At 44.8% G+C, this 26080-nt stretch overlaps 1 long non-coding RNA gene across 1 annotated transcript in view; it reads right to left on the bottom strand.

Moving 5' to 3' along the window:
- The window catches only part of LOC144772767 (uncharacterized), a 60739-nt gene continuing 34659 nt past the window's right edge, over nucleotides 1–26080 (bottom strand). Inside the window, exons 2-4 of the long non-coding RNA XR_013599838.1 lie at nucleotides 6480–6623; nucleotides 709–788; nucleotides 1–341 (exon numbers count right to left, since the gene is read on the bottom strand). This is a non-coding gene — a long non-coding RNA (uncharacterized LOC144772767). The remainder of the gene's footprint in view (nucleotides 342–708; nucleotides 789–6479; nucleotides 6624–26080) is intronic.

Raw genomic sequence — 26080 nt, 5'->3', positions numbered from 1 at the left:
ACTAAACAGTGCTATCTCTCTGTCACTCATACTGCATTCACTCAATTACATACTGACTCATGCTAGTGACAAAATACAATAAAATACAACAAGAAAAAACAGTACATCTGAGGATCCCATTTGATCTTTTATGATTGGATATCCATATCACTTTCTCTTGATAAGTTCAATTTGTATATTGCTTATTACATTTGATTCTTCTTTATATATCTCTTTGTGCGAGGGTCCCAGATGTACAGGGCCTACGTACGTTTCGGTGAACTATATAATTTTCATCACCTTCATCAGGGCCAGACAGATACTTAAACATACATATTTTAAAAAGAGGGGGTTCTTCACATCTGAAATAAGAAATATGATATACTGTATATTGATTTGACAGTATACGTTGCATCATGTTTCACAGAAGCCAATTAACGTGCTTCAATTTAATACGTGCTATTGTGATACTCACGGCCCACCTAGTGATGCCTGTAACAGGAAGATATTGCTGAGCGTGACCAGAGAGGTTAAAGACCCAAAGGTTCCAAGCTTATAACAGAATTAGAAAGTTAAAATTGGTGAGATAGAAATAGATGTGTGATTAACATAGGGATGTGAAGATAGGATAGAACAGCTGAAGAGTTGTCTCCCACAGTGTGTTCGGGTTTAAAATGTTCTCTTGTGTTTAAACCACCACCTAATAGGGTCATGCTTCAGTGTACCTACTTGTAGAATATAAAAAACGCTTAGCAGAATGTAGTTCGCAGAATTGCTATATCGTTTTTATATATCTTTCAGGCAAAATCCTAAAGAAAACAAATAGTCACTAAGATTAGACTATGATTTCATTAGTTATTTCTGGTGATGTTATTTTTAGTTGAAGAGGGGGGATTTATACCTTTGAACTGCTTTTAATCGCGCATGCGATGTCTATCTAACAGGGTGCAATAGTCTCTTCTGGCTCTATTGGAAAGCTGAGTAGCTATGTGGTCAGATGTATTTGATAGAGACTGAGTCCTAAATGGAAAAACAGATATGTCCTCTATGAGAGTTATCATGTATGCTGAAAGACTTTATGATTACTCTGGTTTGACTCATATGGTTGCACGAGTATGAAGGACTTCATGCTACATGCAGCTAAATTGCAAGACCACTTACTGGAACGAGGGTATCCAAAAAGATTGGTTCGCCAATCTCTAAAAAGAGCTAAATATTATAACAGAGACACCCTTATTAACCCTACCCCCAAACAAGAGAGCAACAAATTAGTCTGTGTTGTGAAACACTAGTTTAAATAATAAGATCAGACAAGTGATTAAAAAAAACTGGAAAATATTGAACACTGATGAAGAATCTTTAAAACTTCAGTAGACCTCTAGTAGCTTTCAGAAGAAACCCAAACCTTAGGGACAAACGAGTCCATAGTAGAGTAAAAAAAATCAAGATAACAGACGCCAATTGACCATTGATGGCAAACCGCTTCCAAAAGGAAATCACAAGTGTGGCACATGCCACGCATGTGACCAAGCCATCACTAGCCAGACATGGACATATGGGAAAAAGTCAGGACAATTGCAAGGAATGACTAACTGCAAAACTGCTAATATTGTTTACCTCATTTTATGCCCCTGCAACATAGGGTACGTGGGGGAAACTTCGAGAGAATTAAGGGTTAGACTATCTGAGCATAAGTCTGCTATAAAAACAGGAAAAGTGAATGCCCCCATGGTAGCGCATTACAAACAGTTCCAACATACAGAGAAAGAATTACGTTGGCTTATTTTGTATCGCTTTATTTTGGAACGCATCCATGCCATACCAGGAAAGGATATGACAAAAGTTAGAAAACAACGTGAAACGTTCTGGATTTACAATCTGGACACTGTCCGTCATGAACATATTGAGGAAATAACTTGGATAATAACTGTCTAAATTTGGTACACTACTAGTATGTTTCCACATTAAAACATCTTAGAGGAACTTCATTACAGCAATTTCTTTTTTTTATGTTTGAAAGCTTTATTAGTAAATGAATAAAACAAGAAGATTGACAGAAGGCAGGAGATATAAAATGCATAAATAAAAAAGTTATAACAGTCCAAATGTCAATAACAAATAATTCAAAGCATTTTATAATTTTTTGGGTGGGGATAAAGGTCGGAGAGGATGAAGAAAGATAAAGAAAGAAGGAAAAAAAGGGGGGAAAGTAAGAAGAGAGGAGAGAAAGAGCCAAGGCAATGCAAAGAGAGGCAAAGATCATAGGGTAACCTGTAAAAAACTGTATAACATATCAAAAGACTTCGGGAAAATTCAATGGAGAAATAAACAACATAAAAAAATGAAAAACAATAATTGTAAGAATAGAAATGCAAGCATAACAGAGGATAAAACATCTAAGGGCGTTTAAAATTCTCAGAGGAAGTAGGTAGAGGCGTGTTGTTCATAGCCAAACGATCTAGATAAGTAGTGCGAGGAAGCCAAAAAAGGTCTACATTACGAGAAGGTTTACAAGAGGAGGCAAAGGAAACATGTAGTCTGTGAAAATGGCAAAGGGAATTCCACCAATGATGCATAGAAACATTCGTAAGAGTCTTCCAATTGGAGGAAATATGTTGAAAGACAAGTGCAAGCATAAGGTCAAAAAGTCCAGAGGTGTGTGACGGTAAATCAAGTGTCTGAAAGACTTCCAAGAAGAAGGACAGAGGGCGAATATGAAATGGAGAAAGAAAAGATTTGGGAAATACAATGCCAAACTCGTTTCCAGAGAGCAGAAACACTAGGACAGAAGAAGAACATGTGAAGAAGATCAGCAGAAGGAGAGTGGCAAGTCCAGCAAGCAGAATCAGAAGAGGGGGAAAAACGAGAAAGAGAGAGAGGGGAAAGGTAGAGTCTGTGGTAGAGAAAAAAGAGAGACTGAGTGAGAGAGGCAGAACGGTAAACCTTGAAGGATTTGAGCCAGAGTTTATCCCAAAGGGAAATGGGCCAAACACAACCGAGATCAGACTCCCATGCAAGTTCAAGTTTGGACTTGGGTCGATCCGGATTGGCAGAAGAAAATAATTTATAAATGAAGGACGCTTTGGGAAAAGTAGAAAGTAATGTCAGAAGAGAAGAAGGGGGAACAAGTGTTGAAGAAGGAGAAAGGGAGTAGTAACACTCCAGGATCACTTCCATAAGAAGAGAATAGTTATGCAAGAATGAACGCGGGCAGGAGAACCGAAGTTGAAAAAGAGGAAACGAACACGGAGTGGTGCCATCAAAAAGATGATGAATCCAAATAATACCTAGCCGTCTCCAGAAAAGGGGTCTGTTATTGATAAGAACATGCGAATTATACCAAATAGGTTGCTGTAAAAAGGACACACGTGAAATAGGGAAGGGAGAGGAGAGGGCGTAAAAGAGAAGAGGTATGTTTTTACAGCGGTAAAGAGTCATAAGGGGATTTGGATGAAAAGTGGAGGAGATCATCGAAAGAAAAAGGGTAATAAAAGAGCGCGTTCGATAGAAAGCCAAAGAGGAGAGAAAGGGGATTCTACCTGAGAAAGCCACCGTGAAGCTTGACGGAGGGAGAAGGATTTATGATAAACACGGAAGTCAGGGAAGTTGACGCCACCATTGGACTTGAAGCGATGAAGTGAAAGTAAGGAAATCCTAGATCTTTTGCCTTTCCAAAGAAATTTCGAAATAGAGGAATCAAGACGCTTAAAGTAAAGAGAGGGAATATGGACAGGGAGCATAGAAAGTGTATAAATAAGGATGGAAGCAATCATCATCTTGACAGAGTCCAATCTACCCCACCACGAAAGAAAGAGCGGATTCCAAGAGGAGAACAACCAATCAATGCGGGAGAGGACAGCAGACATGTTCAGTTTGACAGAAGACACAATAGAATTGGAGAACCAGACTCCAAGATATTTGATCTTGGTAGAATTCCAAGCGAAGCCAGTAGAGGAAAAGAAATGAGGGAGACAGAACTTCGTCAAGGGAAGGATCTCTGTTTTGTCAGAATTAATCTTGTAACCAGAAGCATGGGAAAACTTATCAAATTCCGCTAACAGCGGGGGACGGAGGATAACGGGTTTGATACAAACAGAATAATATCATCTGCATAAGCAGAAAGTTTTAATTGGTCAGATCCATAAGGGAAACAAGAGATGGAATAATTCTGGCGGATGGAAGTTAAAAAGGGTTCAAGGGCCAAAACAAAAAGAAGCGGAGAGAGAGGGCAGCCTTGCCGAACACCTCTTTGGAGGGTGAAAGAAGAGGAGAGCTGGCCATTTACCAGAACAGAAGCCTTGGGGGAAGAATATAATAAGGAAACGAGAGAAATACATTTAGGACCAAAACCATGCCAAGAGAGAGAAGCAAATAAGAAAGACCAGTCCACCCGGTCAAAAGCTTTTTCAGCGTCAACTGAGATAGCAGCTAAAGGAAGGGACAGGGAGGAAGCTTTATTCAGGACATTAAGAAAAAGACGAGAATTATCTGATGTGAGCCTGCCCTTGATAAATCCGCACTGTTCCTTTCCAACCAGATGTGGCATAAAAGAGTCTAATCTCAGCGCCAGAAGTTTAGCAAAGAGTTTATAATCAACATTAACCAACGATATAGGGCGATAATTCTTGCAAAATTTTGGATCTCTACCTTCCTTCGGGATCAACCAAATAGTGGCATCTTGAAAAGTACCTGCAGCAGTGCCTGAAGATATAAAAGACTGAAAAGTGACAATAGTCTGGGGAGGAGGAGATCGGAGAAGTGTAAATAGAATTCCACTGGGAATCCATAAGGACCGGGGGTTTTACCTTTAGTGAGAGAGGAAAGTGCTCTAGAAAGTTCTTGGAGATTAGGGTCAAGATCCAGAGAGGCAAAGTTAAGGTCAGAGGCAGAAGGTCTAGGAAGGTTCTCAAAATAAGAATGAAGCGTGGAGGGGGAAGGCGGAGATTCAGGAGTATAGAGCTGTTTGTAGAAGAGTTGGAACTGTTTAAGAATTTTGTTCGTATCATGAAGGAGGGAATTTTCAGATGAGAAAATAGATTCAATACAAGTACGTTCCTTCCGGGATTTAAGATAATTCGCTAAAAGTTTACCAGATTTATTGCGGCCTCCATAATATCGAGCACTACTACGTAGAAGTATAGACGAGGCAATTGTCCGTAGACAATTTATTAAAAGAAATTTTAGCACGCAAAAGATCATCTGGTGACATACATTTAGCAGAGGAGGTATAAAATTGATGCTCTAGGTGTTTAATATGAGCAAGACAGGCTTTCCGCTTCTGAAGGAACTTCTTCTTTTTCTGGGAAACAAAATCAATAATAAATCCCCTAGCTGTCGCCTTGAAGGAATCCCAGAGAGTGTGAGGGGAGATATCCGGAGTGGAATTTGTAAGGAAAAAATAATTCGTAAAAAGTACGGAAGGTGGAGGAAAAGAGTTGAAGGGCCAGCGGGAGGATTTAGGACGAGGAGGAAGGAGATCAACATTTGTAATGATAGGAGCATGATCAGAAATTACAATAGGTTCAATAGAAGCAGAGAGAAGATTTTGAGCAAGAGAATGGGAGAGAAAAAGGTAATCCAGTCTAGAAGAGGAGGCATGAGGATGTGAAAAAAAAGAATAGTCAAGGGTATCAGGATGTGTGAGGCGCCAGGAGTCGGAAAGGTTAGCTTGGAAAATAGTGTCTAGAAATTGCTTATGAGATTTATGCGGTGAAAAACGAACTGTTAGATTTGCGGTCCAGAAAGGGATCAACAATTTGGTTACAATCACCACCTAGAAGGAAAAAGTCATCTTGTACTGAATACATTTACTTGTGATAATCGTCCAGAACACACAATCAGGTTGGGTATGGCATAAACATTGAAGAAAGTCAAGGGAATGGAATAAAGTAACAATTAGCTAAAACCCATCGACCCTCCGTATCCTTCTCTTCAAGCAAAACTTTACACTTAATCTTTTTATGAATCAAAATGGCAACCCCGTTTTTCTTATTATCAGTTGGCGAAAACAAAACATTACCCACGCAACTCCTCTTCAATTTGAGGGATTCTACATCATTGAGGTGAGTTTCTTGTAAAAGAAAAATGTCAGGGGAGTAGGAAGCTAAATGGGAAAGAATCCTCTGTCTTTTGATGGGGTTATTAAAACCTTTAACATTCCAGGAAAACAATTCGGAATTAGCAAACAGGAGAAAATGGTAAATGTAATATAACAAACAACAACATTACGGATACAACAGATAGGTCCAAAAAATGGATGATCAAAGGATCATAAAAAGAAGAAGCAAGGGAAAATAGAAAAGAAGAAATAAACGCATCGAGATAAGAAAAAGCAGAACCAAAGAAGGATAAAAAAGAAAAAGGTGTCAGATACAAGAAGGGAAGATTGAAAAATGGAAATAAAGCCAAGGCACAAGAAAGGAAAAGATGAAGAAAGGAAAGAGGAAAAGATAGAGAGAAGAGACAGTACAAATCCAGAAGGATGACTGCAAAAAACATACCTGAGGGAAGAGTACAAAAGGAGGGTGGGGAAATGGCGACGCGTAACAAGATGAACCAACCGAAGAGCAGGGACACGACCACACCGGGACATCATAGGACCACAGGATGGGAGTCATAAAGGATACGAAACAGGGGGTATAAATCTGTGGGAGTGATAGAAATGTCAGAGTTACATTGAGAAAAAATAAAACACAATATGAAAGAAGCAACAAGACAGAGAGTTAGAAAGGATAAAAAAGGAACAAGTAAGGTACAAGTTAAGAGCACAGACGGAATGCATAGGTGTAGGAGAACACCAGAATGGATAAAAACAGATAAGTAAAGGAGCAAGGAGGAGCAACAAAAGATTAAATACGAATCTGTGGGAGGAAGAGAGATGTTAGAAAGAAACAAGGGACACTAAAGTACATTATGAAGCTTGTAACAAACTAATATGACAAAGTCATAAAACGAGAATGAATATAGAACGAATCAAGATCATAACTGAATTTATACCGCAGAAGAAGAGTTATAAGAAACAACAATAAAATCAAATAGCATCAAAATGCATCCAGGAACTGCTCAGCCACTAGAAGAAGAGGAAGTATCCATGCCACCGTTGGTCTGCAGAAGAATGAAGTTCTTAAGTTCACCAGGGTCCTGAAAAGTCCAAGTACTGTTTTGATGGGTTACCTTGAAAATGCAAGGATGGAACAGACCATAGCGTGCACCCAGGGAACGTAAAGAAGGGCGAAGAGAGAGGAATTCCTTCCTCCTTGAAGCAGTAGCATTAGAGACATCTTGAGAAAGAAACCCACGCTGACCCAACCAGGAGACTTGACGTTTGGCTCTAGCTGTAGAAAGGACGGAAAGGAGGTCAGTAAATTTAAAAAAAAGGATGATGACCCTGCGTGGCTTAGTAGAGGCAGCTGAACGTGGGCCAAGTCTATGAACTCTTTGAATACTAATGGAGGTGGATGGTGGCATATCCAAGAGCTTTGGAAGGAAGGAGGTGAAGAAAGCCACTGGGTCATCTCCCTCAAGGGATTCCGGCAGTCCATAAATACGAAGTTTGTTCCTTCTGTTCCTATTTTCCAAATCCTCCGTATGCTGTTGGAGGGAGAGAACTGACTTTTCCAGGGAAGAAATACGTTGCGAGTTGGATTGTATTTCAGAGACCTGCTTTTCAACTGAGGTAATCCGGGTATCCATGAATGACCATTCTTCTTTCAACAATTGCATGTCTTTATTTGTTTCCTCAATGAATGGACGCAATGCGCGTATTTCTTCCAGAATCAGCTCCATGGAGATAGGAGACGATGGCTTGTCAGGAGATGGGGGATCATGCTTTAAGCGCTTGGAAGAAGATGCAGAGGGTGAAGATTTATTGGTAGTAGCCTGCGTAACGGAAGAGCGATGAGGTGCTGATCCAGCCATTGTTGGTGTTGAATTGGAGGCACACAAATTTGCAGAGGAAGACTCTAGAACATTCGTGGAGGGAACAAAAATAAATTTTGGCTTGCTCAGCTTGACCATATGCGTAAGGTATGTCCTGAAATTATCTGAAAAACTTATAAAATAGACAGGCAAGTACCGGTAGGAGAGCGCATGAAATGGCCGCGGCCTGCTCCGATGTGAAGAGAACGGGTCGCGGCCGTAACGCAGCGCAGACAGGCTCCCGGAGCTTCAAGAAGGTCGCATTGGGATCCGGTTACATTCCGCTCATATCTGCAAGCGTCCTGAATTGACGAAAGTGGCAGAAGACGAACGAGGCAGAAGAAGTTTGTCCCGATGCGGCGGACACCCCACGCTAGGCGGCCATCTTAGTTGACGCCTTAGCCACGCCAGTCCATAACAGCAATTTCTAACTACCACATATCTTGAGCTAATATATATGCAATATAGGCGCAATCCCATTGCTGTTAATCCAATAATGAGTTAAAAAGTAATATATAGGCACTATTCTGATACATACTAGAATTACCCCACAACTATCATAGCTATAATTTTTCTTTATATAGCTATACCATCATAATTACTATCTGGCAGGCTCAATCGAGTTGGTAAATGAAACATGAACACCATCTTGGATGAGTTACACAACAGGGGTGTTAGTCCCTTTTTGATGTCCCGTATAGCAACAGATTGGAACCCTCTCGCTAGTCCTTCGACTATGCCCACTAAGTGCCAGTGGGCGTGGTTTCACTATAGGTATCACCTGCACTTTTTCCAGTTGCGCGGATTATAAAACCGGCGCATACCTGTGTGCCATTAGCAGCGTTGGTGCTTAGCTGTACCCCATGCGCGCCGGCAGGTGGCGTCGTGCCGCTCCGCGTCCGTCACTGGCGTTGTGATTGCCGAGATGACGTCACGGAGACTACTTAGGCGCCACCCATGGGCGCTGACGTCAGTTCTTTCTTTTTCCGCAAGAAAGAGCAGATCCGGATTGAGCACGTACCTCAGTCGTTTTTAGACTACTTTTTTAGACTTTTGTCTCCTTCTCTAGTCTCCTGATGCACGTAGGGATGCCCGGCTTTAGGTCTTGTGGGTCGTGCCGCCGTAACATGTCGGTGGCGGACCCCCACGATGTGTGCCTCTACAGCCCGGAGACCGACCATGACTCCCGGTACTGTCGAGACTGTCGAGCCATGGCCCGAAAGCCTTGGGGGAGCGGCGCCGGAAGTTGCTGGAGGTCCGGCACTCCTTTCACCACCTCTCTGGGTCTAGTGGCTGTTCACGAGACCGCTCGCGGGACCGGAGCCGTCACTCCTCGGGCTCTAAGTCTTCGCCTTCAGATTCTGGTATGAGACGCTATAAAAAGAAGTCGAAGAAGCGTGTTTGCGCTCCGACGTCCCCCTGTCACTCCCTGGAGGCGGACAAGGGGGACAGGGGCCCTGCCCCTGCCGTTCTTCTGGAGCCGGGGAGTCCCGCGGCCTACCCGCTATACCCGGGTCCGTGAGGAGACTCCCGAACAGATGCAAGAGTTTCTTGCTGCCATGGACCGCCTTTTTTGGCCTTGGGCTCCCTCCGGCGCGCCCGTGGGCCCCGTGGTCCCGTGTCCAGATCCTGCTGGCCTGGCGGCACCGGCCCTGGCCCCACAGGATCCAGCGATACTGGCTCCGGCGCCACATGGTGCAACCTGCTGGCTCTGGCCCCGGCGGCACCCCTGCCTCCAGCCCCGGCGCCGCCACAGGCGCCGCACTGGGTGCCGTTTATCCAACCCCTGTTGTGCCATTTCGTTCCGACCTAGGATCTGCATTGGGATACGGCTCCGTCCGGCGCCGTTTCTGGCGAGAGTTTCCAATGCCACTTGCCCGCTCTCCGGCTCCAGCCCTCCCTCTACTCCAGAGCTGGGCGAGGACTGGGACTCCTCCGAGGACCCCCTTGCATGCCAGCGTGACTCCGAGCAGGATTGGGTGGACGACCTTCAAGTTTCAGGCGAGCTTGATGTGTCTTCTGACCTGGGGTTTGCCTCCCCTCCACCTACTATGGAAGAGGGAGCTTCCTACACTTGTGCTGTGTCGGGCTGCTGAGGCTCTCCATCTCAACCTCACTACGGTGGCCCTTAAGACCAACCTCCTTACCGAGGTGCTCCAGACGGCATCTACGTTGTCGGAGCTGCTGCTCCCTTTCAATGAGGCTCTCACCGAAGTCCTCTTGGGATCTTGGTTGCGGCCAGCCTCGGGGGCACTGGTGGATAAAAACTTTGCTAGGCGTCTTCCCCCGGTGCCTGGTGATCCTGCCTTCTTTTTTTTTATATATTTTTTATTTAACAGTAAGACAAGAGTAGGCAATACAAACATCAGGTGTTTCGCGAGGAAAGACAGAATAAGGGCCAGGCGGGCGAAATAAACAAACAATAATCACTGTAGGAAGTAAAGGGCCCAGCACGGGTACATAGAACGGAAGCAGGAAATAAGCAATCTGTGAATCAAGCAAAGCGATCCCACCCACACGACCCATCCATAAGGACACAGGATAAATAAGTCAGCAAAAACACCCGGACAATAGAGGATCCGTGAAAGATATACAGCCCATCTCTCGTAAAAGAAAAAGGGAAAAGAAAAGGGGCCATAGAACATAAAAAAGGCAAAATAAAAAACCCCACCCCGAACCCCCCACCCTGCACCCCTGCAATGGCTACGGCCTAACCCCACTAGCAGCGTGCCTGTCGCCCCAGAAATACCCTAAAGGAAGGGGAAAGAAAAGCGGAGGAGGAGAAAGCAAACATACTCCCGGTCTCCCGCACCCCCCGCCAACAGCGACCACCCGGATACATGTTAAAATCAATATTCAGCAAGTATACAAACCGGTAAAGGAAGGTAAACAACAGCCACCCAATTCCCATCACGTTACAGATACAACCCCAGAATCACGAAAAGCTCTTATATCGGAACCCAGCGATAAAGTTCAGCCCTGGCCAGTACGGTCCGTCAGAAGAGTCTTTGCCATTCGAGCCGCCATTTTGTTGGAAAAAACAAAGCGTCCACAAAAGTTCTGTTCAGCACAAGAGGATCGAAGACAGGATAAAAGTTCACGGCTTGAACTAGGAAAGGTGTCCAAAGACAGCGAATATCCAAAACCATCAACAAGGAACTCGTAGCCACATGGAAGACCGTCTGTAGATGTGTTAGGTGGCAGCAGGGTCAGGCCAAAGACGCTAGCGATAAGCACGAGCTGGCTAGCCGGTAATAGGGGACCGTCAGGAGTCATAAATTCCGGGGTACGCACAGGGACCTCGACCTTTGAGACACAATGCACCGCTGGTATCATCTCCAGCTGGAAACCAAACGAGGCGTCGTCCTCAGCTTCCAGGATACCGTCCACTTTCACCATCAGTGTCCGGAACACAGCGACTGTGTGCGAATGGAGCGCCCCAATGGCGGCCACAATGGCCCGTAGAGATGGCGCGCCCTCCGTCCGCTCCATCCCCTCTCAGTAGGAGACAGAGCCGGACTCGAACCCCGGAGGCCGGCTGCTCCGGAGTCACGGGCCACGCAAATCCGATCACAAGTAACGGGCGCTCCTCGTCGTGCAGAACACACCGGTGCCGCCAGAGAGGACCCCAGCCCGTCGACCCCGAGGGGGCAACAAGGTCTCCGGGCACTGGGCCCCCACCACGGCAGTCGGCGTGACACGATGGCGTGTCCCGGGCGTGGGTCGTTCAAAGGATCGACAGGAAAATCAACAATTCAGGCACTCTTCGGGAGACCGGGCTCAGTCCAGGTCTCACGGCCGATGTTGTTCAACTCTGACTCGGGTAGTCCAAAAATCGAGGCCCCGGCTTCCACACGGTGGTAGGCCGAGAAATGGAACACGGCGTATCTTCGTCAGCCGATAAGATAGAAATCTCGGGATTGTATGCTTGGAAGCTGTAGACCTTCATAAACAAGAAAATCAGGGGTACGGTCAGGATGAAAGACAGGATAAGCGAGCTGCTGGCGGAGGTCGGTGGAGCCGGGAGCTTATGCAGCCATCTTGGTTCGTAGCGTAGCTCCTCCGATCCTGCCTTCTTGACCACTCACCCCACGCCTGAGAGCCTGGTCATTCAGGCCTCGACCTCTCAGAGTGCCTTTCCCACGGCTCCACCACATAAGGACTCTAAGAGGCTTGACCAATTTGGCAAGCGGTTGTTCTCGTCCGCCAGCTTGAGGTTGTGGTCGGTTAACAGTGCCTGCTTGGGCCATTACTCCCACACAGTGTGAGATTCGGTAGCTGAGGTCTTGCCTCAGTGTTCTAAGGAGGTCCAGGCTGTCCTTTCCCAAGTGATTGCAGAAGACAAGGATGCAGCGAAGTTTGCCATCAGGTGTGGTTTGGACACCGCTGATTCGTTGGGCAGGGCAATTTCCACAACTGTGGTATTGCGGCGCCATGCCTGGCTGCGGTCAACCGGGTTCTTGCCCGATGTCCAGGGCTCACTCTTGGACATGCCCTTTGATGGCTCCCGCCTCTTTGGCGACAAGGCTGACAATGCCCTGTAGCGTTTTAAAGACTCTCAGGCCACGGCCAAGTCTTTGGGTCTTTCCACAAAGAACCCGGCCACGCCTGGGTTTCGTTCCTTTCGTGGCCAGGGCAAAGGCACCCAAGCACGCTCCTCCAACAAGCCTGTGCAGAGCCAGCCTCCGCAGCCGTGGATTCCGCAGGGGCGGGTCTGGTAACCAGCACGCGGGTCAGTCCACCGCCACCCCCGCTGCTTCCGCCCCTAAGCCTTCCTAATCCGAGCTTCAGGGAGCACCACACGCGGGTGGGTGGCAGGGTCCGTCACCACCTCCACCACTGGGGCGAAATTACATCGGACAAGTGGGTGCTGCAGATAATCTGCCAGGGTTACTCGCTCCCCTTTCTGTCCTCCCCTCCAGCCATGCCACTTCAGTACCACCGCATGTCGGGGGGATCATTTAGCTCTTCTCCTTCTGGAAGTCACGGCCCTCCCGGTCAAGGGGGGGCCATCAAGTGCGTTCCCGGTCAGGAAGTAGGGAGTGGTTGTTATTCCCACTAATTTCTGGTCCCCTAGAAGGACAAGGGGGGCCTGTGCCCCATCTTGGACCTCCGAGATGTCAATCGCTTCCTTCGGAAGAAGTTCAAGATGTTGACTCTGGGTGAGGTTCCGGCTGCCCTGGACCCTGGAGACTGGATGGTAGCGTTGGACTTGCAGGACGCTTATTTTCACTTCCCCGTCCTGCCGGCCCACCGGCGTTACCTGCGGTTCATGGTGGGCCAGGAGCATTTTCAGTTTGCTGTGCTCCCCTTTGGCCTTACCAGCGCCCCTCGGGTGTTCACGAAGGTGATGGCGGTGGTCGCAGCTCATCTACGCAGGTCAGGTGTGTCAGTGTTCCCCTACCTCGGCGACTGGCTGTTGAAGGCGGACTCACCCCAGGCAGTAGTCATCCACCTCCAGATGACCTGCATTTGCTGGGGTTCTCCATCAATGTGCCAAAGTCGCACCTGAGTCCCTTTCAGTAGCTCCCCTTCATCGGGGCGGTTCTGTATTCAACGCTGTTTCGGGTCTTTCCTCCCGAGCAGCGAGTCTGGGATATTCAGGCTCTGATTCCACTCTTTCGGCCTCTATCCCGGGTTTCAGTCAGGATGACCCTCCGGCTTCTGGTCCTGATTGCCGCCTGCATCCTGCTGGTGATGCATGACAGATGGCATATGCGGGCTCTGCAGTGGGACCTGAAGTTCCAGTGGGCACAGCATCAGGGCAACCTGGCCGATCACGTCCAGCCAGATCTTAGAGGGCGCTGCACGACAGTTACAGTGGTGGCTTATGATTCGCGTTTGGGTCAGTGGCAGATCCCTCTCCCTTCCACAACCGGAGCACACGGTAGTGGCGTATGTGTCCCTCCTGGGATGGGGAGGCCACATGGGCGAGGCGGATATCAGATGCCTCTGGTCTCCGGAGGAGTCCCAGCTCCATATCAAACTTCTGGAGCTGAGGGCAATCCGGCTTGCACTGAAGGCATTCCTTCACTCTGTCCGGGGAAGTGTAGTGCAGGTGTTCAAGGACAACACCACCACTATGTGGTATTGCAACAAACAGGGCGGGGTGGGGTCATGGAGCCTATGTTAGGAGGCTCTGCGCCCCTGGACATGGCTCGAACACCAAGGCATTACCTTGGTCGTTCAACACCTGGCAGGTTCTCTGAACTCCAGGACGCACAAACTCAGCCGCCGGTGCATGGTGGATCACAAATGGCGTCTGAACTCTGAAGTGGGGATAGCCTTGGTTAGATCTATTCACCACCGAAGAGAACGCACAATGTCATCAGTTCTGCACGTTGGAATGTCCAAGGCGGCACTCGCTCGTAGACGCTTTTCGTCGCGAGTGGAGTTGCGGTCTGTTGTACACCTTTCCGCTTATACCACTTCTGGCCAGAGTGCTGAAGAAGTTCAGGCGTGACCGGGCCCAAGTCATTCTTGTGGCTCCGGACTGGGCTCGAAAAGTATGGTCTCCCGAGCTACTCAGTATGAGCGTCGATCCCCCGATCCGTCGGCCTCTTCGGGAGAATCTTCTGTCGGTGCAGCAAGGACCTGTCCTCCACCTGAACCTGTCCAGCTTCCACCTCCATGCTTGGAGATTGAGCAGCGACAGTTGACACCTTTCCACCTTCCTTCCGAAGTCTGTGATGTAATTCTGGCAGCCAGGCATCCCTCCACCAAAACGGTAGATGCCAGCAGGTGGAACAGATTTGCGGCATGGTTCACAGCAAAGGCTGTGGATCCCCTTTCTGCCCCTCTTTCTGAGGTTCTTCTGTTCATTCTCTCTTTGGCCCAGCAGGGCTCTGCTCTGGGCACTATCAAAGGTCATCTTTCGGCCATCTCCGTCTTTCTACGGCTTCCAGATCAGCCTTCTCTTTTTAAGTCCCCGCACACGTTTCCACCCGTACCCTTCATAATGTCTCAGTAGGACTTAAATCTTGTCTTGACTTTCCTGATGTGCGCTCCCTTTGAGCCCCTTCATAACTGTCCCTTACGTCTTCTCACTTTAAAGACGGCTTTCCTGGTGGCTATCACCTCTGCCAGAAGAGTGAGTGAGCTCCAGGCTTTATTTCCAAAGCTCCTTTCCTTTCTGTTCATCTGGACAAGGTGGTTTTAAAGAACCGTCCTTTCTTGCCAAAGGTTGTCACGCCCTTCCACACTGGGAAGACCATTACTTTGCCTACCTTCTTTCTGCCTCCGCATCCTTTAAGGGAAGAGGAGAGGCTCCACCGTCTGGACATAAAATGTGCACTCGCATTCTATCTGCAGCGTACACAGCAGTTCCAGGTGGATGATCAGCTCTTTGTTGGCTACATGGGTGCCAAAAAAGGTCGGTCTGTGCACAAATGGACCATCTCCCGGTGGGTCGTTCTGTGCATTAAAGCATGTTACTCCTTAGCCAAGAGGAGGCTCCTGTCGGACTGCGTGCCCATTCGACCAGGGCTACTGCAGCCACTACTGCCTTGGGACGTGGTGTTCCCCTTCACGACATTTTTCAGGGAGCTACGTGGGCTTCGCTGCACGCGTTTACCAAGCACTACTGCCTTGTCCGGAGAGACGGCTTCTTTGGCCGTTCTGTGCTCTGTGACTTTCTGGTGTTATCTCATTCGCAGACCCACCATCGGGGTTGGTATTGTTGGGGTATCTATTCTAAGGTAAGGAATCTATCACTAACGTGTCTCTTTGAGATGCACAAGTTACTACTTGTGTAACGATAGATCTGTAAGAGACATTAGTTAGTGATAGATTCACTACCGCCCCATCCATCCTCTGCGAACTGATTACTAGGGTTAAGGTCGTCCCCTTTTAGGGCCCTAATTTTATGCACCAAAGGTCGGTCTCTTGCATGGCTCTGCGTTTCGGCGCCAAAAGTCGTGTATAGAACTGACGTCCGCGCGCAGGGGTGTCGCCTAAGTAGTCTCTGTGACGCCATCTCGGCAATCTCGAGGCCTGTGACGGACGCAGAGCCGCACGGCGCCACCTGCCGGCGCGTAGGGGTACTGCTAATCAAAAAACTTTCCAAACCCAGTCTGACGCCTGGGGATTATTCTAAGGTAAGGAATCTATCACTAACTAATGTCTCTTACAGATATATTGTTACACAAGTGGTAACTTGTGCTTTAGCATCCTTTAGATGCATTATGCGTTTTGAGGTGGCAGTAAGCCTACTGTGGCAGTTTTCCACAGGTTGTTGTGTCTGGTCCTTTTACTGTGGTTTGCTCTAAGAGGTGTTCCCTGTTGTTTGGGATGTGCCATATTTCAAGTGGGGTACTTGTATGCTATTATATAGTTCTGCTTTATGTCAAGTGGGCCTAGAGATCCTTTTGGGGTCCATGCGTCCCCTGGTGCTCTTATCTTGCTGTTGCACGGTGTTCAATGTTGTGACTTGGCGCTATCTTCTATACGTCATGGGTTGTCTTGCTTATATGCCTCATTCTCCTCCTAGGGAGGTTTTCAGGGTGTTTTTCACACTTAAAATGCGGCTACAACCTACCATAAATACACTAGGTGTGCTCCTAAAACACCCATGTTGCATGGTTGTGGCTCGTTTACCCATTGCTATATAAATAAATATATAAATATATATATATATCCCTCGAGAAGCTGCTCGAGTAGTTCCCGCCTACAACGTTGATGCCGTTGGTGGCAGCAGCGGCCACCTCGTAACATGAAAAATCCTCTGCTCCGGAAATAATTCACTGGATTCAAGGACGGCACACCAGGAAAACGGCACAGAAAACTTTATTGTGCACTAGTTAGTGCTAACTAGTGCACAATAAAGTTTTCTGTGCCGTTTCCCTGGTGTGCCGTCCTTGAATCCAGTGAATTATTTCTGGAGCAGAGGATTTTTCATATATATATATATATATATATATATATATATATATATATATATATATGTTGCCATGGGTACTCTTCTTCCTACATCTCCACCTCTCTTCGCTGCTGCAAGGTTTGGTCCTATGTCTCCATGTGTCAGGGAGCTTTTCAGTGCTGCACTCGGGATTGCCCTTGGTCTACGCGGCAGGGTGTCTTTCAGTACACTTAAGTGTACTTCGTTGCTTTTCCAATGTGAGTAGATATATTTCGTAGGCAATTAATAAACCATAATTACAATGTTCCATGGAGTGCCCAACAAAAACAATAAACAACAAACTCATATGTTAAAAGAAACACAGTATATTTTTATTATATATAATGTATTCAATACAGTGTACTAAAAAAGGCTATCATAGCAATACATAAAGAATTACAGTAAAAAAAGGCAAAAGTTAAAAGTACAAAGTACAGAAGTAGTTATCACAGTAATAATTATCACAGTAGTAATTATCGACGCGCGTTTCGGCGTATCAAACGCCTTCTTCAGGAAATTACCACACCTGTAATGAAAATAGACATAATATAAAACAAGACATTTATATAAAAAATAATTCATATAACAAACAGTTCATGTATTCCATACATTAAATCACAGTACTCTTGAGAACATAATTCCGTTTTTGAGAGCAACTCCATCAACTATTTGGTAACATGGCGCAAATGCATATATATACCTGTCTAAGTTGAGTAACTTATCGCTTCGCCAGAAAAGGGAGGAAAACGGATGCACTAAACCAACATGATAAATAGATCTTTCTTTAAAAAAGGAAATACCTTATAAGTTTGGTATCATACCTATATAAGGTAGGTATCAGAACTTATAAAAAAGGGGGAGGGGGGACAAGGAGAGGGGGAAGAGAATACGAGCCCTCGGATTATTTTCAAATTAACAAGGTCTGATTCGAAATTAACCTTTATGATTATTTGTGAGAAAGGTGTATGAATTATAATTATAAGGTGACAAAGTACCAGAATAAGGCGACAAAATATCAGAATCGACTTACTTTACACAGTAGTGTACAGCAAGGCATGGATGGCTCTGCTGAGTTGTCTGGGGTTGTCTGGGAGGGATCAGATATACATACGTATGGTTCTAGAATGTCCAAAATCAAATAGTTTAAAATACACAAAATAGTGTGGAGATCGTCACAGAATATATACACCTGCGCATATTCTCATGTCGTATATAGGACTTACTTGAAGGACTATTATATAGTGATAGTATTTGCATGTGATCTCTTCAGATACCTCGTCAACTAACTCAATAGTTCAGGGGGATGATAATTAAAAGGTACATAAGTTCTAAAAAAAATAATAAAAACAAATATTACCTAATGAAACAATTAAATAAACGGATAATCGACAATAGATGACTAATTCTTAAATTAAAAATGAAATTCCTCATTGTTACATTTAAGTAGTACGATTATTTTAAGGATCATGGTGGGTAAAAGGTTAAGCAATCGCGGGCACACTATGACTTAAAGGATGGAATTATTGTATGGGGCAAACAAGTGAAAGGGCCATATATTGTCAGCTTAATGTTGATCGGGGGGAAAGATCTAGATTCTCATAGCCATACATCGTGAAAAACATAGTTAGATGTATGGCGGAATGGCTTAAAGGATTTACGGTAATATGGGTAATGAGTATGCATTAAAACTAACAACCAATGCAATCTTTCTAATATACTATCTTTTAACGTGAGCATTAATAAGTGTCGAAATAAACTACTTTAACATAATAAACTGTTGAAATGCTCAACATTTACGCTGGGGTTACTAGGTTATTACCTTGAAAATATTAGTATGCACGTGTATTGGAGCTATGAATGGTATTTTCAGGATTTCAAAAACACCGTCATAAAGATAGGCGTTGCAGGACAAATTCGATGGATTATTTGGTCACGATGCAGACCAAGGATGCTTCTATATTAACGACATGAATAGAAACCAAACCTCCGTTACTAGCGCTGAAATGCATATACTTCAGAAATGAAATCAGCGTAATGCGGCTAAGATTCAAAGGTCATATCTCTCATATTACCTGATTTACGGTCTGTATTCTGAACATAGCTCCGGTCGACTGAAACTCCCGCGTCTGATGTCACATACGGAAGTGGTACACCAGCCAGATCCGGGTCGTGTCATCGGTTTTATAGTCTGCTCTCTATGTCCATAGATTAACTATGAGTTGGACCGATGACGTACTTGTCGATTTCAATCAGTACTACGGTGCATATATAGCGGTCAAAAAAGTAGATTATTCAGTTAAATTAGAATAGAGACCTAAAGATGGACCTTTTATGTTGTAAGGATATTTTTATTTGCAGCACAGAATATTATCGGTGTTTCTAGATAATAGACATAGAAGGAAGATTAATAATAAACAAAAAAGGGGTGAGAAAAATATGTATCCCTTATTCTGACTCTATATCTGATCCAATTATATCAAAAATTCACAGAGGTCAAATGTCAATACAGATTTAGACACTTATTCCAAACAAATCAAAAAGAAGTGCTTAGATATGAACAAATGGCATATTAGTCAGATCTAAAACAGTTAGCCCAACAATACTAGTCTACTACAAGACTAGAGCTGCACAGTCAGATAATAGCGTTCTCCCAGGGAGTATCACTGTTCAACCCATTTTTGTGGGTATCTAAGGAGAAAATCCAGAATACTTTGCGTTTCTTTCGGATTTTGAGACCTCCGTTTAGGTCTGGGGTTCTGATTTTTTCTAATATCCTCCATTGGAGATCTTCTGGCTTGTGTTCCATTTCTAAGAAAGGTTTTACCATTGGTGCCAAGATCTTTTTAGTCCTAATTGCTGACCGATGTTCTATCAATCTTGTCTGAATAGAACGAAGAGTGTCTCCTACATTTCCTAATGCACAGGGGCATAGGATGAAGTAAATGATGTTCGATGTTTTGCAATTCCACATGCCTGTGGCTTTGCTTGTGTAACCATTGTGGGTAAAACTTTCACCTTTTAAAATGGTGTCACATGATTTACATGTAGAGCATCTTATGGTGCCTCTCACTGGGGTGGTACTGTCTATTGATTTCTGTATAAAACCAATAGTTTTGGTCTTGTCTTGAAACCGAGACCGTACAACTAGATCTTTAATATTTTTGTTCCGCCGATGGGCGAACAAAGGTTTCGACAATTTAGTGTTATCATTGGGGTTGCTATTCAGAATGTGCCAGTTGCCATTAATAATTTGTTTAATTTTGGCGTCCAAGGTGGAATGTCTGGTCACACATACAAGTTGAGTACTGGGAGGGTTTTCTTTAGTCTTGAGGAGGTGATCTCTATCGAAAAATCTGGCTCGTTTGTAGGAGTCCCTGATCAATCGATGTGGATATCCTCTCTCAAGGAACTTCTTTCTCATGATAGCTGCTTGTCTATCATAATCTGACAGGTCTGAGCAATTCCTTCTCACACGAAGGAATTGAGAGAAGGGAATGCTCTGCCTTTGATTTCTCGGGTGGAAACTCTTGAAGTGCAAGAGTGTGTTCCTTGCAGTTGGTTTAACATAGAGGTTAATCTTAAGTTTTTCTTCATGGTGCAAAATATAGATATCCAGGAACTCAACTTTGTCTGTATTAATTTGGGCTGTAAATTTAAGATTTGAGTCAATAGCATTCAACCACCTTAAGAATTCCTCTAAGGAATCCCTTCCACTGGTCCAGATTAAAAAGATGTCATCGATGTATCTGGACCAGTGGAGGACTGACTCATAGAAGGGGGCAATTTCGTTGTATATATAGCGGTCTTCAAAGGCCGACATATAGATATTGGCAACAGATGGCGCAACTGATGCGCCCATACTGACGCCTCTAACTTGGCGAAATAGAGAGTGACCAAATTCAAGGATATTGTCAGTGAGTACAATATTGAGGCAGTCTAAGATGAAAGATTTAGGACAAGATATACAATATTTATCAATAAACCAATTGGTGGCTTCCATGGCTCCTTCAAGGGGAATATTGTTGTATAAAGATTCTACATCTAACGTAACTAAAAGATCTATTCCTACATGGTAGTTCATATTTTGTACCTTGTTGATCATTTCCCCCGTATCCTTGATATAAGAATTGATTTTAGGGATGTGGGGGCGCAGGATATAATCTATACATTTCGATAAAGGCTCTGTATTGGTGCCAATGTTGGAGACTATAGGTCTGTAGGGGGGATCTACAGTGCTCTTGTGCACTTTTGGCATACCGTAAATGCATGCGGTTTTGCCTTGGTGATGGTTTAAAAATTCAAATTCCTTCGTAGTAATATCACCATCTAGTAGAGCTTTATGAGTTAAATCCTGCATTTTTGTGAGATTGTTTCCATTGGGTTGATTGATATAAGCTGATAGAAATTAATGTCGTTCAGCATGGTTTTTATTTTATTCTCGTAGTTATCGACATCTATAACTACGATGCCTCCCCCTTATCGCAGCTTTTAACCACTAGATCTTTGTTGTTGACCAGAGATTTCAAAGCTCTATGTTCGTCCGCATCAAGGTTCTATAAAGGGTTTGGAACAAAACGGAGTGCTTGCTCCAATCTCTGTAGTACAACTAATTTGAATGCAGCTACCTCCGGACCTAGCTGCTCTAAAGACGGACTGAAAGTAGAAGGGAGTCTGAGAGGGGTCATTGAATTTGTATCTTTTTCTGTCTCCTCATTTATGTTGAAAAACTTTTTGAGTCTAACCCTACGAAAAAAAGAAATAATATCTTAATATGTTTCAAATCTGTTAGCATAAGCATGTGGAACGCACAATAGACCCTTAGATAGTAGGCTAATACTGGGTCCATCAAGATCAACTTTGGACAGATTGAAAATGGGGATCACATCCCCTGTTTCCAGTATTGATGGTTGCGGATTTCCCTCATAATTTGAGGGTGCTGCAAATGGTGATGATGTTGAGGCTGATAATTGCCTCTCGATTGGGTCTGGAATCTTACCCTCGGTCGACCTCTGTGGGCACCTTGATTGGCTAAAAAAGACTGGGGATGGGTTTGTTTAGCTTGAAATGCATTAAAATTACTTTCAGGTTCATAATACGTGCTGCTATTGTCTCCATCTGAGTCAGATGTCTCAAAGAAAGTATTCACTCTCTGCTGGTTGGGTCTAGTGTCATCTGAGTAGTGGTTTTGCTTATAGAAATCTAATCTTTGATATGGATAGGTGTTCTCTATACTGTAGAATCTCTTATCTTTATTTAATTTATCATTTTTACGTTTGTTCAGGTAATTAGAGAAAGATTCTAGTTCTTTGTTAGCGTCTTCAAGTTTTTTAAGAGCTACATCTACATTATTTGCATTTCTAATTTTAGTTTCTAACTCTTCGACCTCGGTCTTAATACCTGCGGACAGTTCTTTGGCCATCTCAACTATTAATATCATAAGGTCTCTGGAGCATCTGCTGGCAATCATGCTCCATTTCTCGAGAAAGGCTTTATTTTGAACAAATAGACTGGGGATATTTCGCACATGTAGCCCCATCGGTATGATACCTGCCCGTAAGTAAGCTAACATAAAATCCCCGTGTGCTTCCATACGTCTCAATTTCTTTTTCAGCTCTATTAGTTTTTTAGTATTTTCCTGATTTTCACCATTATTGTTAGTACAGGTTCCAAAGGAATCAGTAGTACCAACAAGGAGGGCGAATTCATCGTCTGTAAACCCAAACGTTTTGAGTTGGGCCATGCAAAAGAAAAATACACAAGGAGGGAACACAGGGGGTGGAAGATGTGTGTCTATATAGAAGGGTAATAGCAAAGCAATGTGAATTCCTCAACAAAGACTTACAGACTAATAAGAAAAAACAGGATGCACAAAAAGTTCAGCCCTGCACAGACAAGCTGTGGGTAAAATGTTTGTGAATAGCAAAGGCCCCCTGAATGCTAGATCAAGGAATTCCTAGGACAGGGAAATAGCAATGTGAGTAGATATATTTCCTAGGCAATTAATAAATCATAATTACAATGTTCCATGGAGTGCTCAACAAAAACAATAAACAACAAACTCATATGTTAAAAGAAACACAGTATATGTTTATTATATACAATGTATTCAATACAGTGTACTAAAAAAGGCTATCATAGCAATACATAAAGAATTACAGTAAAAAAGGGCAAAAGTTAAAAGTACAAAGTACAGAAGTCGTTGCTTTTCCTGCATCTTCAGCAATAGGGTCCCTTTTGCGTCCCACTCCCTGTGGTTTTTTCCAGCTTCACACTGCTCCCTTCTTGGTGTTCAGATACTGAACGATACCTCTCTTTCTAGACGAGGGTTCATTTTTACTCGCAGTCGGAGGATGCGGTCTAGAATTCTTAGATTCTTTCCTACATTTATACGTCTGTTGGTACTCTCCCTATACTATATCAGCTGTGCCTGCTGGACAGCTCTTCTGATGTCAGTCGTCCTAGGGTCTGCACCCTGCATATCTGTATTTCGTGAGTTAGTTCTCACCTTGTTGGGCAGTCCTATGCTTATTTTACCTACGCCACCTTGTTGTCTCTGTGGCTGTCTGCTCTGTGCATGGTGGCCCGCATCAGCGTGCTTCAGATTGTTGCTGTTGGCCCCTGTCCCCCCCTTTGGTGACTGGGTGTGCACTTTCCGTGTTTCTTGTTCCCGCGTGTACCTCTAAGACATCGGTCAGTTTCTACCTCTTGCCCTTTGGTTCCTGGCTGTAGGCTCTCCGGCCTTCGTTACGTGGGCTAGCCTGGTAGGCTCTGGTTGCATCTCTTCATGTTTTCCTCAACCTTTGGTTGATGTCCACTCCACATAGTGCGCCATTAAGCTGAGAGTGGTCCTTCTTCCTCCTTCGCTCGGGACTATATCTCTCTTTTGTTCTGGTATATAGCTGGTGCCGTTTCTACATCTCATACCAGGGCTCAAAAAATCCACTTGACCGCTCGTATTTGCGAGGTAAGTTTAATGAGGGCAAGCTATTTTTAGGTCCTACGCGCACTTTCTGGCGAGTAGGAAGACAAGCTAACTTTTGCCCTCTGTCTCTGAAAATGGAGCAAATGTGACAAGATAACAAGATTTATCTTGTCACATTTGCTCCACTTTCAGAGGCGGAGGTCAAGTAGGTTGCTGTTAGGTCGAGGAGATTTTTCAAGGTACTAGACCTGTAGGACTAGTACCATTTGTAGGATTTTTCGAGCCCTGCATACTTATACGGGTATGGTGTATCACTGTTCTGGCATTTTTGGGACGCCTTGCCTCCCATTATCTTTTGCTCTTCTGAGCTAATTGGGTTGCTGTCTGGCTGTCCCGCGACAGCCTTCCCCATTGTCCATCACTCTGTTGCCGGCTCAGTGCTTGGGCACTCTGTTGTTCTGTTGCAAACCCACCTCCGCCCTCGGGTATGGCTGTGGTATCTATTCTAAGTTAAGGAATCTGCGGATAGATCTCTATCACATGTACGAGTTACTCACCTTCGGTAATGATGTATCTGGTAGAGACGTTGTCTATCCGCAGATTCCTTAACGCCTACCCATCCTCCCCATTCTGCGAGGACCTTGCCAAGTGGGTTTCTCCACTTGCCTCTTTCAGTTGCCATTGTTTTTCTCTCACGGGTGCTCACATTGTTGCGCCCCTTTGAGAATTGCCATATGCGGCTAACTCCCTCCAAGGGGCTTCTTTCCTGTAAAATGGTTCCCTATTGATTCACCTTCATCAGGAGATTCATCTGTTTCTTCTTTTCTTCTTTTGCTGCCTTCCCTCCCTCCCGCCTTCTCTATCGACTCAGGGCTCTTGTCTCGTCTGTAGTCATCTTGTTTGGGGATCTCTTGAGCTCGGTTTCAGACCTCCATTACTATAGGGGAAGTGCCAGTCTTTTCATACCTTCCTGCAGTGGACTGCTCTTTCTGTACTCCGTTCTTGCTGGACAGCACAGTTCTACATGGTAATAACAGTCTATTTCTGTCTGTTGAGATATTCTTCCCTTGTTTCACTTGGGGAAGGGTCTTTGCTTCACTTTGTGGGGTTCTTTCTCACAGCTGTTTCACTTATATGTAGACAGTGTTTGATTCTGTCTTTTAGAATGGTGTCTTGCACCATCCTCCTTCTTTATTTCAAGGATTTTTCATCCTTTGCACACTGTTCCCATACGTTCACAGTGTTTGTTGGTGGCTCCGCGTTGTCCGCAAAAAGTTTCTCCAAACAAAACTGTCGCACACAGGTGCTGCTGCAAAAAAAATTCTGGATCTAGTCTGATGCCTGGGGATATTCTAAGTTAAGGAATCTGCGGCTAGACAAAGTCTCTACCATATACATTGTTACCGAAGGTAAGTAACTCGTATGTCGGAACCAACCTAGAGGTCCCGGGACCCAAGAAGCGATTATCCTGAAGAGAACACTCCCCTTGAGAGTGTCAGAGAATTAACCCAAAGCGGAACCGTGGAAAACACCTGCTCGGCAACAGCATGGAACATGGAAAAACTGCGTTTGGGAAAGTGGCCAGAAGACGAGGCCATAAGACAATGTACAGCAGAGACGGACATGTAAATCCGCTACTTTGAAAGACAAGCCCAGTAAGGGCTGACCATATAAACAACAACACAAACAGACCAGGGTGTATCCAAGTTTGCGCCAATATTAACAAACGTACCGCATAGCAGCCTTTATCCCCTGCAAAGCAAATACAGGGAGTCATCCGTGACAGAACAGCGCCTGAGGTGAAGGGAACAAGGGTCCCGAGAGACAGAGACTGGCAAAAGAAATGCAGCCATTAAGACCAGAAGAGCCCTGCTAATGGTATTGTGTTTTTATCTAGGAACCTAAATCGATATTTTTATTTTATGCCCTTGTTCGGTTATAATCAATAATATCCCTATAAAGGCATAGGAATCATATCCATATTTAGTCGTAGCCCATGCAGTCACATTAAGCAAGGCTACTTCCCCGGACTCCTTGAAAGCACAACGAGTTCTCTAAACAAACCAAACCTCCAGCAACCTGGGAAATCCCCCTTGCTTTTGTTTTGATTCCGTCCTAGAACTCCTGTGAAGCACTGTAAGAACGGCCAGTTCTTAGTGACATCTTTATTGACGTCTTATGTCCATTCTTACGTCAAACCCGGCACCTCTCAGGTATAAATATACCAACGTTGCCTTAAGCAAACACACAGTGGTGGTTTTGGAGCAGAGCAGCTATCGACTTGCCCGAGAGCCCAGCTGATGCGAGAGCCCACGGACGCTGCCCCTCCATTTTGACGCACTGAGAGAGACGCTGTCTTTTCTCCT

Source organism: Lissotriton helveticus, chromosome 8 (genome assembly GCF_964261635.1).
Source record: "Lissotriton helveticus chromosome 8, aLisHel1.1, whole genome shotgun sequence".
In the NCBI taxonomy this organism is placed as follows: domain Eukaryota; kingdom Metazoa; phylum Chordata; class Amphibia; order Caudata; family Salamandridae; genus Lissotriton; species Lissotriton helveticus.
Note: the sequence above shows the minus strand (reverse complement) of the source record. Positions and strands in the feature narration are given on the sequence as shown.